A 10,825-nucleotide genomic window follows, 5' to 3' on the forward strand; every position below is an offset into this window, starting at 1 on the left:
ATGAAACTTTTGTGATGATCTTTCTTGAACTAGAAGGAAACCAGGAGACTTGGAGATGAAGTCGGAGACGCGACGAGGAGGCCACGAGGGTGGAGGGCGGGCCCAGGGGGTAGGGCTTGCTCCCCTACCTCGTAGGCCCCTTGGAGCTCTCCTGACCTAATTCTTCCGCCTATATATACTCTTATACCTCAAAGACATCAGAGGAAGCCACGAAAACACTTTTCCACCACCGCGACCTTCTGTACCGTGAGATCCCATCTAGGGGACTTTCCGGCGTCTTGCCGGAGGGGGATTCGATCATGGAGGGCTTCTACATCAACACCATTATCGTTTCAGTGAAGCATGAGTAGTTTACCTCAGACCTACGGGTTCATAGCTAGTAGCTAGATTTCTTCTTGTCTCTCTTTGATTTTCAACACCATGTTCTCCTCAATGGTCTTGGAGATCTACGGTGTGTTTGCCGAGATCTGATTAATTGTGGATTTATGATCAGATTCTCTATGACTATTATTTGAGTCTAATGAATACTTATATGCATGATTTGACATCTTTGCAAGTCTTTTCGAATTATCGGTTTAGTTTGGCCTACTAGATTGGTTTTTCTTGCAATTGGAGAAGTGCTTAGCTTTCTGTTCAATCTTGCGTTGTCCTTTCCTAGTGGGAACAACAAGGCACGTATTGTATTGTTGCCATGGAGGATAAAAAGATGGGGTTTTCATCATATTGCTTGAGTTAATGCCTCTACATCATGTCATCTTACTTAATGCGTTACAATGTTCTTTATGAACTTAATACTGTAGATGCAGGCAGGAGTCGGTTGATGTGTGGAGTAATAATAGTAGATGTGGAATCATTTCCGTCTATTTGACACGGATGTGATGCCTATGTTCATGATCATCGCCTTAGATATCATCATAATTATGCGCTCTTCTATCAATTTATCTGCAGTAATTTGGTCACCCACCATATTAATTGCTATCTTGAGAGAAGCTACTAGTGAAACCTTTGGCCCCACGGTCTCTTTTCCATCATACAAGTTCTATTTTCCATCATACTAATTTCTGATTTACTATTTTGCACTCTTTTACTTTCCGATCTATAAACCAAAAATACCAAAAATATTTACTTTACCATTTATTTATCTCTATTAGATCTCACTTTTGCAAGTAACCATGAAGGGATTGACAACCCCTTTATCACGCTCGGTGCAAGTTTGTTGATTATTTGTGTAGGTATTCGGTGACTTGTGCATCATCTCCTACTCGATTGATACCTTGGTTCTCAAATTGAGGGAAATATTTACTCTACTTTGTTGCATCACCCTTTCCGGTTCAAGGGAAAAACCAACGCAAGCTCAAGAAGTAGCAAGTCCATCGCCGTGTTTTCCCCTACTACTTCTGGTCTTTGTGTAATGTGGCAGTTCCCATGCCGAGCCACAAAGGGGCACCCATATGCCATAGGTGATCGTGCTTGCACGCCGACATCTTTGGCGAGCCAGGTAGGGGGTGTCCCTCGTGCGTACCTGAAGGAGTAGCCAGCACGTCGATCTTTGTTAATCTTCATCATCCATGGCTCCCAAAAGAGAAGTGGAGCACGGACGCATCCTTCCACCTTGAAGGCTTCATCACGCGTGGCTGCGGGCGCCACGGCTGCGGCGGATAGAGCCGGCAAGGCGACCGGTGCTATTAAAACTCCCATAGTGGCTGGAGCATGGGCCGGAACCACGGGCACAGCTGAACCTCCACAACATGCCGCCGATCATGCTTCTGTCGGTCCGGGTCACAGAGACTTGCAACTTCCTCCCGCTCACCCCACCAGCGTGTTCAACCAGCACAATGTTGATGCCCTCTCCTGTGCGAGCCAAGACCCACTGGTCGCGCCGCCTGGAGGGGCGGAGACGGGACATGCGCCTCGTCCCACATCGGGCGAATGTGACCACACCCCAAGTGGCGCTGTCGACCCACAATGACCACGCCCGCTCAGGCAGAGCCTAGTTGACCAAGAGCCCGATCACCAAGAACAGCTTCGGTTGCATCAGGTCCTTCCGGTAGTGGGCCTAAGGCGGCGAGACCCCAAGATGCTCCTTCTGGCTCGACCAGGAGCCGAGCGGTGTCGCGCTCTGCCTCCCATGACATGCCAGAGACGACGGCTGAAGAGGTGGCGAGAGCTCAAATGTTGTTGGACTTTCCTCCAGCGGCAGACAAAATGGATGAGTGGAGAGCTACCATTCAAAGCCTCCTTGGGTTTGCTGAGATCAACAAGACGCCATGCACGGAGCTATCACGGTGCTCACAGGCGACGCAGGTGGCCCATGCAGGCAGTCAAGATGGAGTACCGCGCCTATGGTGCAGTCCCCTCCATGGTAGCCGACTAGTTGACCAAGAGCCCGATCTTCATAATCGAGAGTCTCCTATGTTGCCACTTTCATATACTAGTGGGAATTTTTCATTATAGAACTTGGCTTGTATATTCTAATGATGGGCTTCCTCAAATTGCCCTAGGTCTTCGTGAGCAAGCGAGTTGGATGCACACCCACTTAGTTTCTTTTTGAGCTTTCATAAACTTATAGCTCTAGTGCATCCGTTGCATGGCAAACATTACTCACTCACATTGATATCTATTGATGAGCATCTCCATAGACCGTTGATACTCCTAGTTGATGTGAGACTATCTTCCTCCTTTTTTTCTTCACTACAACCACCATATTCTCTTCCACCATAGTACTATATTCATGGCTCACGCTCACGTATTGCATGAAGATTGGAAAAGTTTGAGAACATCAAAAGTATGAAACAATTGCTTGGCTTGTCATCGACGTTGTGCATGATTTAAATATTTTTTGTGATGAAGCTAGAGCATAGCCAGACTATATTACTTTGTAGGGATAGCTCTCTTTGGCCATGTTATTTGGAGAAGACATAATTGCTTTGTTAGTATGCTTGAAGTATTACTGTTTTGATGTCAATATTAAACTTTTGTTTTGAATCTTTCAAATCTAAACATTCATTTCACAATAAAGAAAATTACATGGATAAATATGTTAGGTAGCATTCCACATCAAAAATTCTATTTTTATCATTTACCTACTCGAGGACGAGCAGGAATTAAGCTTGGGGATGCTTGGTACGTCTCCAACGTATCTATAATTTTTTATTGTTCCATGCTATTATATTATCTCTTTTGGATGTTTAATATGCATTTATATGCTATTTTATATTATTTTTTAGACTAACCTATTAACCTAGGGCCCAATGCTAGTTTATGTTTTTTTTGCCTGTTTTCGAGTTTCGCATAAAAGGAATACCAAACGGAGTCCAAACGGAATGAAACTTTCGTGATGATCTTTCTTGAACCAGAAAGAAACCAGGAGACTTGGAGATGAAGTCGGAGATGCGACGAGGAGGCAACGAGGGTGGAGGGCGGGCCCAGGGGAGTAGGGCGCGCTCCCCTACCTCGTGGGCCCCTTGGAGCTCTCCTAGCCTAATTCTTTCGCCTATATATACTCTTATACCTCAAAAACATCAGAGGGAGCCCTAAAAACACTTTTCCACCACGGCGACCTTCTGTACCCGTGAGATCCCATCTAGGGGCCTTTTCGGCGTCCTGCCGGAGGGGGATTCGATCATGGAGGGCTTCTACATCAAACACCATTATCTTACCGATGAAGCATGAGTAGTTTACCTCAGACCTATGGGTCCATAGCTAGTAGCTAGATTCTTCTTGTCTCTGTTTGATTTTCAACAGCATGTTCTCCTCAATGTTCTTGGAGATCTACGATATGTTTGCCGAGATCTGATGAATTGTGGATTTATGATCAGATTCTCTATTACCATTATTTGAGTCTACTGAATTCTTATATGCATGATTTGATATCTTTGCAAGTCTCTTCGAATTATTGGTTTAGTTTGGCCTACTAGATTGGTTTTTCTTGCAATTGGAGAAGTGCTTAGCTTTCAGTTCAATCTTGCGTTGTCCTTTCCCAGTGGGTGCAGCAAGGCACGTATTGTATTGTTGCCATGGAGGATAAAAAGATGGGGTTTTCATCATATTGCTTGAGTTAATGCCTCTACATCATGTCATCTTACTTAATGCGTTACTCTGTTCTTTATGAACTTGATACTATAGATGCAGGCAGGAGTCGGTTGATGTGTGGAGTAATAATAGTAGATGTGGAATCATTTCAGTCTACTTGACACAGACGTGATGCCTATGTTCATGATCATCTCATTAGATATCATCATAATTATGTGCTCTTCTATCAATTTCTCGGCAGTAATTTGGTCACCCACCGTATTAATTGCTATCTTGAGAGAAGCCACTAGTGAAACCTTTGGCCCCAGGGTCTCTTTTCCATCATACAAGTTCTATTTTCCATCAGACTGATTTCCAATCTACTATTTTGCAATATTTTACTTTCTGATCTATAAACCAAAAGTACCAAAAATATTTATTTTACCGTTTATTTATCTCTATTAGATCTCACTTTTGCAAGTAACCGTGAAGGGATTGACAACCCCTTTATCACGCTGGGTGCAAGTTTGTAGATTATTTGTGTAGGTATTCGGTGACTTGTGCATTGTCTCCTACTGGATTGATACCTTGGTTCTCAAACTGAGGGAAATATTAACTCTACTTTGTTGCATCACCCTTTCCTGTTCAAGGGAAAAACCAATGCAAGCTCAAGAAGTAGCAAGTCCATCACCGTGTTGTCCCTTGCTACTTCTGGTCTTTGTGTAATCTGGCCGTTTCCATGCCGAACCACAAAGGGGCACCCATATTCCATAGGTGATCATGCTTGCACACCGACATCTTTGGCGAGCCAGGTAGTGGGTGTCCCTCGTGCGAACCTGAAGCTGTAGCCAGCACGTCGATCTTTGTTAATCTTCATCATCCATGGCTCCCAGAAGAGAAGTGGAGTAGGGGCGCATCCTTCCACCTCGAAGGCTTCGTCATGCGTGGCTGTGGGCGCCACAGCTGCGGCGGATAGAGCCAATAAGGCGATCGGTGCCGTTAAAACTCCCGTCATGGCTGGAGCAGGGGCCTGGACAGCGGGCGCAGCCGAACCTCCACAAAATGCCGCCGATCATGCTTCCATCGGTGCAGGTCACAGAGACGTGCAGCTTCCTCCCGCTCACCCCACCGGCTCGTTCAACCAACACAATGTCGATGCCCACTCCTCTGCGAGCCAAGACCCACCGGTCGCGCCGCCTGGAGGGGCGGAGACGGGACATGCGCCTCGTCACACATCGGGCGAATGTGACCACACCCCAAGTGGCGCTGTCGACCCACAATGACCACGCCCGGTCAAGGAGAGCCTAGTTGACCAAGACCCCGATCACCGAGAACAACTTCGGTCGCATTAGGTCCTTCCGGCAGTGGGCCTAACGTGGTCAGATCCCGACGATGCTCCTTCTGGCTCGACCAGGAGCCGAGCGGTGTCGCGCTCTGCCTCCCATGACATGCCAGAGACGACGGCTGAAGAGGTGGCGAGAGCTCAACTGTTGTTGGACTTTCCTCCAACGGCAGACAAAATGGATGAGTGGAGATCTACCATCCAAAGCCTCCTTGGGTTTGCTGATATCAACAAGACGCCATGCACGGAGCTATCACGGTGCTCACAGGCGACGCCAGTGGCCCATGCAGGTAGTCAAGATGGAGGACCGCGCCTATGGTACAGCCCCTCCATGGTAGCCGACTCAGGGGCGGCCACTAGAGACGGCAATGGGGCCCCATACCCGCCAAACCCATGGGGATTTCATCCATTAGCGGCGATGGATGGGTGAAATTCTTCCCCAGGGGATATTTACCGAACTTATTTATTCCCCATAGGGTACAACGGGGATGGGGATGGTATACTAGTCCCCAGACCCGCTGCCCAACGGGGTCCCGCATTTTAGATATGACATGTAGAACCATATATATGTCTATATATACATGAGGGCATGTACAATGGTGGCATACGCATACATATGCCCCATGAGAAAAATTAATTTGAGGCATCTATATTTATTTTGTCTCCCCAATGCAAGCTACCATTAGTGGCCTCATTAAGAAATAAAAAATAAAGACTCTACCACACATCCATCTCTACTGTTCACTCCAACCATTTCAACTTTTGTCACTGGACCACACTTTTTCTTTCAAGCACCTGCCTCCTGAAGAGGATCCCGCTTCCCTAACCGAACCTACTTTACGTCATATCCAATCCTACATGGCATGCGAGGCATCACCTTGAGGCTATGCATTGTACATGCCCTAATGCAGTCAACCCTAAAAAATTTCAATAACCCTACCTCTCATCCGATCGTGCTCACGTCAGCCGCCGCCATGATGAAGAAGTCAACACGTCCTGCTCCTAGATCCGTAGCAACAGGAGAAGCACAATACCGTAGCTCAAGGCTCCTAGGTAACGCTGATGCATCAAATTCATCATACACAACCCAGACACCAGCAGCCGGACGGCCATCACCTCGTCTTCTACAGCCATCCATCTCCACGGTGCCCTCTCTCTCTCTCTCTCTCTCTCTCTCTCGTGATTATCCCCTCTTCAAGCGACTAGAAAAAATAAAGGGATAGGAGAAGCCGACCGCTTCGACGTAGCAGAGGCCGGCGGCGGCGGCCACCACCACGTAGTCCGGCAGCGGCGCAGGTGCGCCGTCCCCCTGAGCCACTCCCCGCCATGGAGTCCAACGATGGCGCATGCAGGTGCCTTCCTCCCTGGCCGTCGTGCCCCGCCGTCCTTAGCCACACCTAGCCGTCCTCCCTACCCGCCGTCCCCCGCCCCTCTTCTAGCCTATTGGCCCTTATGCTCCGGCGTGGACATCTTCTGCTGATGGAGATTGACCCATATACGATGGAGATTGGAATTTGTGAGATTGTTTTTCATGTATGTCTCACATGTAGTATCTTGTGGTACTGATCGGCGTCCAGACTTTTTAGATTCAGTCATGAAGCTGAAATTTTAGATTGAGTTAGTACTGATCATCATCCACAATTTTTTTGAGGAGATTTAGTTGTTTTTGGTCGACCCTGGGTTTGCAAACTTTTAGATTGATTGTAGTACTGTTCATTAATCATCATCCACTAATTTTTGGGGGAGATTCAGTTCTGAATTGTGCCGTGCTAGCACTGAATAATTACTCAGTAGTTTCAGAAATTAAAACCACATAATGATTGATTATGATTTTTCACACTTCTTTACTACCACAACAGTCTATTTACATGAATTGATTTGTACGCATGCATATGATAAATGCAGTATCAATTTTTCATGATCTTTATGTAATTAATAAGTACATATATTACTCAATACCATATATATTCTTGCATTTAACATGATAATAATTTAGTGTGTACAAATCAACGCATATCCATTTATTCTTTCCACGTAGTGGGAGATAAGTAGCATTTTCAACATGGGGTAGCAGTACTGTACTGTACTGATGAACAAAATCTTATGTTTTAAACTTCTTTCATCTTGTAGATCCTTGATCCATTGGATTAATCCACCACTGGAAGCAGCAGCCTAGTCACCGTTCCTACTCTGACATCCCCTCAACGTGAAGCTGGTGAGATACCAGTATCACAGGCTAAGCCCATGAATATAAATTCAGTTGTCATAGAGGAAGACAGCGAAGAAGATGAAGCAAAAGCGGAAGAAAATGAAGCAGAAGAAGTAGTCGTTCGTCCTAGGAGGAAGTTGACATCTCCTGTTTGGAAGGAGTTTAAGAAAGTAAAAGTGATGAACAGAATGAAGGCCAAGTGTAAATGGTGCTCAAAGAAGCTTGGAGGGGAACCAAGAAATGGAACGAAGCATCTCCTTGACCATTTAAAGATTGTACATGGAAAGAAGGTTTAGAGGTGAGTCAATCTAAGATTGTACATGGCACCATTTTTCAACTTCAAAGATTTTTATCTATTCATCAAGCATTTGTTTATGGTTGTCGTATGTGTTTCTGCAGCGCATCACACTATAGAGGCGGTTCCTTCTGTACTTACTACAAGTCAGCTCAACTTCAACAAATAATGATGCCGAACACATACCAAGGCTGTAGCTGTTAGCTTGCTACCTCTGCAATACTTTTGCGCATGATCATGTTTACCTTAAGTTAGTTATGGTCACATGGAACCTTATGTTGGAGTCAATAAATTGTGTCAAGTGAGCCAGACAAATTTCGTAGTCAATAAATTATGTCAAATGAGTCGGACAAAATTTTGTCCTTATTAAATGTGGTGTTTGTATTAATACTCTCTTCAAGCGTGTGCTCAAGCTATTCAATATTTTTATGATATTTGTGTTCAACAATGGTGCATACAACATCTTGTCGCCATGTACCATTATTAGTGCATTTTTATTTGTTATTTCACTTTAATAAATGTTGGTTGTATTTTATCATATTATATATATGATTATTTGTTTATGGGGATGGGGACCCTAATGTGGCCCCGCTCCCCAGTGGGGCATGGGCATGGGAAAATTTCATCCCCGGTCATGTAAACGGGGATGGGGATGGGGTGATGGGGAATAGATGGGTACGGGGATGTTCTATGGGTCCCCATAGGGGATTGTCCCCATTGCCATCCCTAGCGGCCACAGCGAGCTTAGCAACCCCAAGGCATTGATGATCATGACAAGGCATCAATGGCTTCATCTGATCCACGACCCCGGAGATATCAACGTCAAGTGTTATGAGACGAGAGGAAGGAAGACGCGCACATCACTACTGAGCAGCGTCACGAGACACGCCGTCAGTCAGATTGGCGTAATGGTGCCGATGTCGACGAACCTGCTATGAGTGCTGGCGGGTACCTGCCTTACAAGGTAGGCTGCCCGGCCTTCAACCGCGAGCTGCGACAAGTCTAGTGGCCTTCTTCTTACACCTTCAAGCCTGACTTGCCGGAGAAGTACGATGGGAAGCTGAACCCGGCAGAGTTTTTGGGCATTTACACGATTGCCATTATGCCACTGGGGGAAGGTATGAGAAGGTACTTGACAACTACCTCTCATTGGCTCTTAAGCCGAACATGAGGTCCTGGCTAAAGCTCTTGCCGGAGGATTCCGTCTCCTCTTGGGCAGACTTGTGCAACGAGTTCGGAGGCGCCTTTACTGATGGGCACCTAAAACCAAGATGGCCTAGTGATCTGCAAACCCTTCTGCAGAAGGAGGAAGAGAGTTTGCGTAAATACTGGTAGAGGTTCAGTCGAGTACACGACAATATTCCAAAGATACACTCGGCAGCTGTGATTGCTGCATTTCATACGAATGTGCGCAATTGCAGAATGCAGGCCAAGATGATAGTCCGGTTTCCCAAGACCATCAGCAAGCTCAACACGCTGGCAGATAAGTATGCTTGTGCTAAATAATGAAGAAGACTTCCAGGGGAAGTGGTTGGCGCCGAAGTCGATCTGGAGGACGACGATGACCCTACCACCCAAGGAAGAACAATAAGAAGCGCAACAAGAAGCCAAAGGAGAAGTCAGTGATGTTCGTTGAGAGTGCCAGTGATCTTAACACCGGCAAGAAAGCAAAAACCAAGACGCCTGACAAGGAAGCTACTACATGCGCTCATTATTGGGCGGCAGCGGCTACCGAGAAAACCGACAAGTCTGACGGGCCATACTGCAAGATCCATCGGACCAAGGGTCATGATCTCCAAGATTGCAAGAAAGTCGAGGAGTTTGTTGAGAAGCAGAAAGTTGAGTATGAAAGGCGCGACAAGGAGAGAAACTAGAATGGTGCTCTCGGGAAGGGCCGTGGTGGTCGTAATGGGCACCATGACAAGTCTGATTAGCAGAAAGAGAAACCCGCCAGAGGCCCTAAGAGGAAAGACAATGAAGATGATAGAGAAGAAGAAGAAGAAACTAGTGAACAGGAGTTCCAGAAACCTATCGAGGCAATGTGCATTGACGGGGGTGCATCTTTGCACTCCTCTCACCACCGACTCAAGTAGTGGGCGTGTGAGGTTAATGCCACAGAACCAATAGCAAGCGCTCGAGAACCGCTCAAGTGGTCCCGCACGCCCATCATCTTTGACATCATGTATCATCCAGACCGCAATAATGCAGTAGTTAGTTTGCGTTGTTGGTTTCACCAACAATCCGCAACCTCAAAGTCACCAAGATGTTGGTTGATGGCGGGGCCAGCTTGAATTTGATTTCTCCTGGTGTGTTGAAGAAACACCTAATTCTAGATGAAGACTTGAAGAAGACTGGCACTTTCCAAGGAATCAGCCAAGGAAGGAGCCAGCCGAAGGGAAAGATTACCTTGCTGGTAACATTTGGCGAGGAAATAAACTTCAAGACCGAGAAGATTGTGTGCGATGTTGTTGAACTTCTCCTACCATTCAACAAGATTCTTGGCCGACCAACTATAGCAAAGTTCCTGGTGGCGTCCGACTATGCCTACAACACTTTGAAGATGCCTAGTCCTATGGGAGTGATTACCATCCCATCGGATAAGAGAGATGAAGTTATTTGTGTGGATAAGATGTAAGGAGACGCAGTCACAACAGAGGCTGTCGGGGCCCCAGTTCCCGCCCGGGACTCTGATAAGGACTCTGGGAAGCGCATCTCTTCAGAGTGTGCTGCGCTAGTAGAGACTTGCTAGAAAGTTCAACTAGCAAAAGTTCCAAGGCTGGCCCCCCTGCAACCAAGAAAGTTCCGGCGCAGCAGGATGACACTAATGGTACTTTCGCCATTAGTACTACCCTTGACGACAAATAGGAAAGCACGCTTGTTGCCTTCCTACGGACGAATGTCGATGTGTTTCCCTGGCAACCATTTGACATTCCTGGTGTTCCCAGGGAGGTAATCGAGCACCACCTTG

The 10,825-nt window shown here is 46.5% G+C and overlaps 1 long non-coding RNA gene across 2 annotated transcripts; it reads left to right on the plus strand.

The window, feature by feature from the left end:
* Window positions 1–6,412: 6,412 nt before the first annotated feature.
* On the plus strand, window positions 6,413–8,306 carry LOC119293581. Of its 2 annotated transcripts, none has more exons than XR_005143121.1 (3): window positions 6,413–6,498; window positions 7,484–7,860; window positions 7,962–8,306. It is a non-coding gene; the product is annotated as an uncharacterized LOC119293581 (long non-coding RNA). The 2 variants fall into 2 exon arrangements; XR_005143122.1 differs by lacking the exon at window positions 6,413–6,498 and adding an exon at window positions 6,516–6,649.
* Window positions 8,307–10,825: the final 2,519 nt, after the last annotated feature.

The sequence above is a fragment of the Triticum dicoccoides genome, chromosome 4B (genome assembly GCF_002162155.2).
Source record: "Triticum dicoccoides isolate Atlit2015 ecotype Zavitan chromosome 4B, WEW_v2.0, whole genome shotgun sequence".
NCBI classification, from domain to species: domain Eukaryota; kingdom Viridiplantae; phylum Streptophyta; class Magnoliopsida; order Poales; family Poaceae; genus Triticum; species Triticum dicoccoides.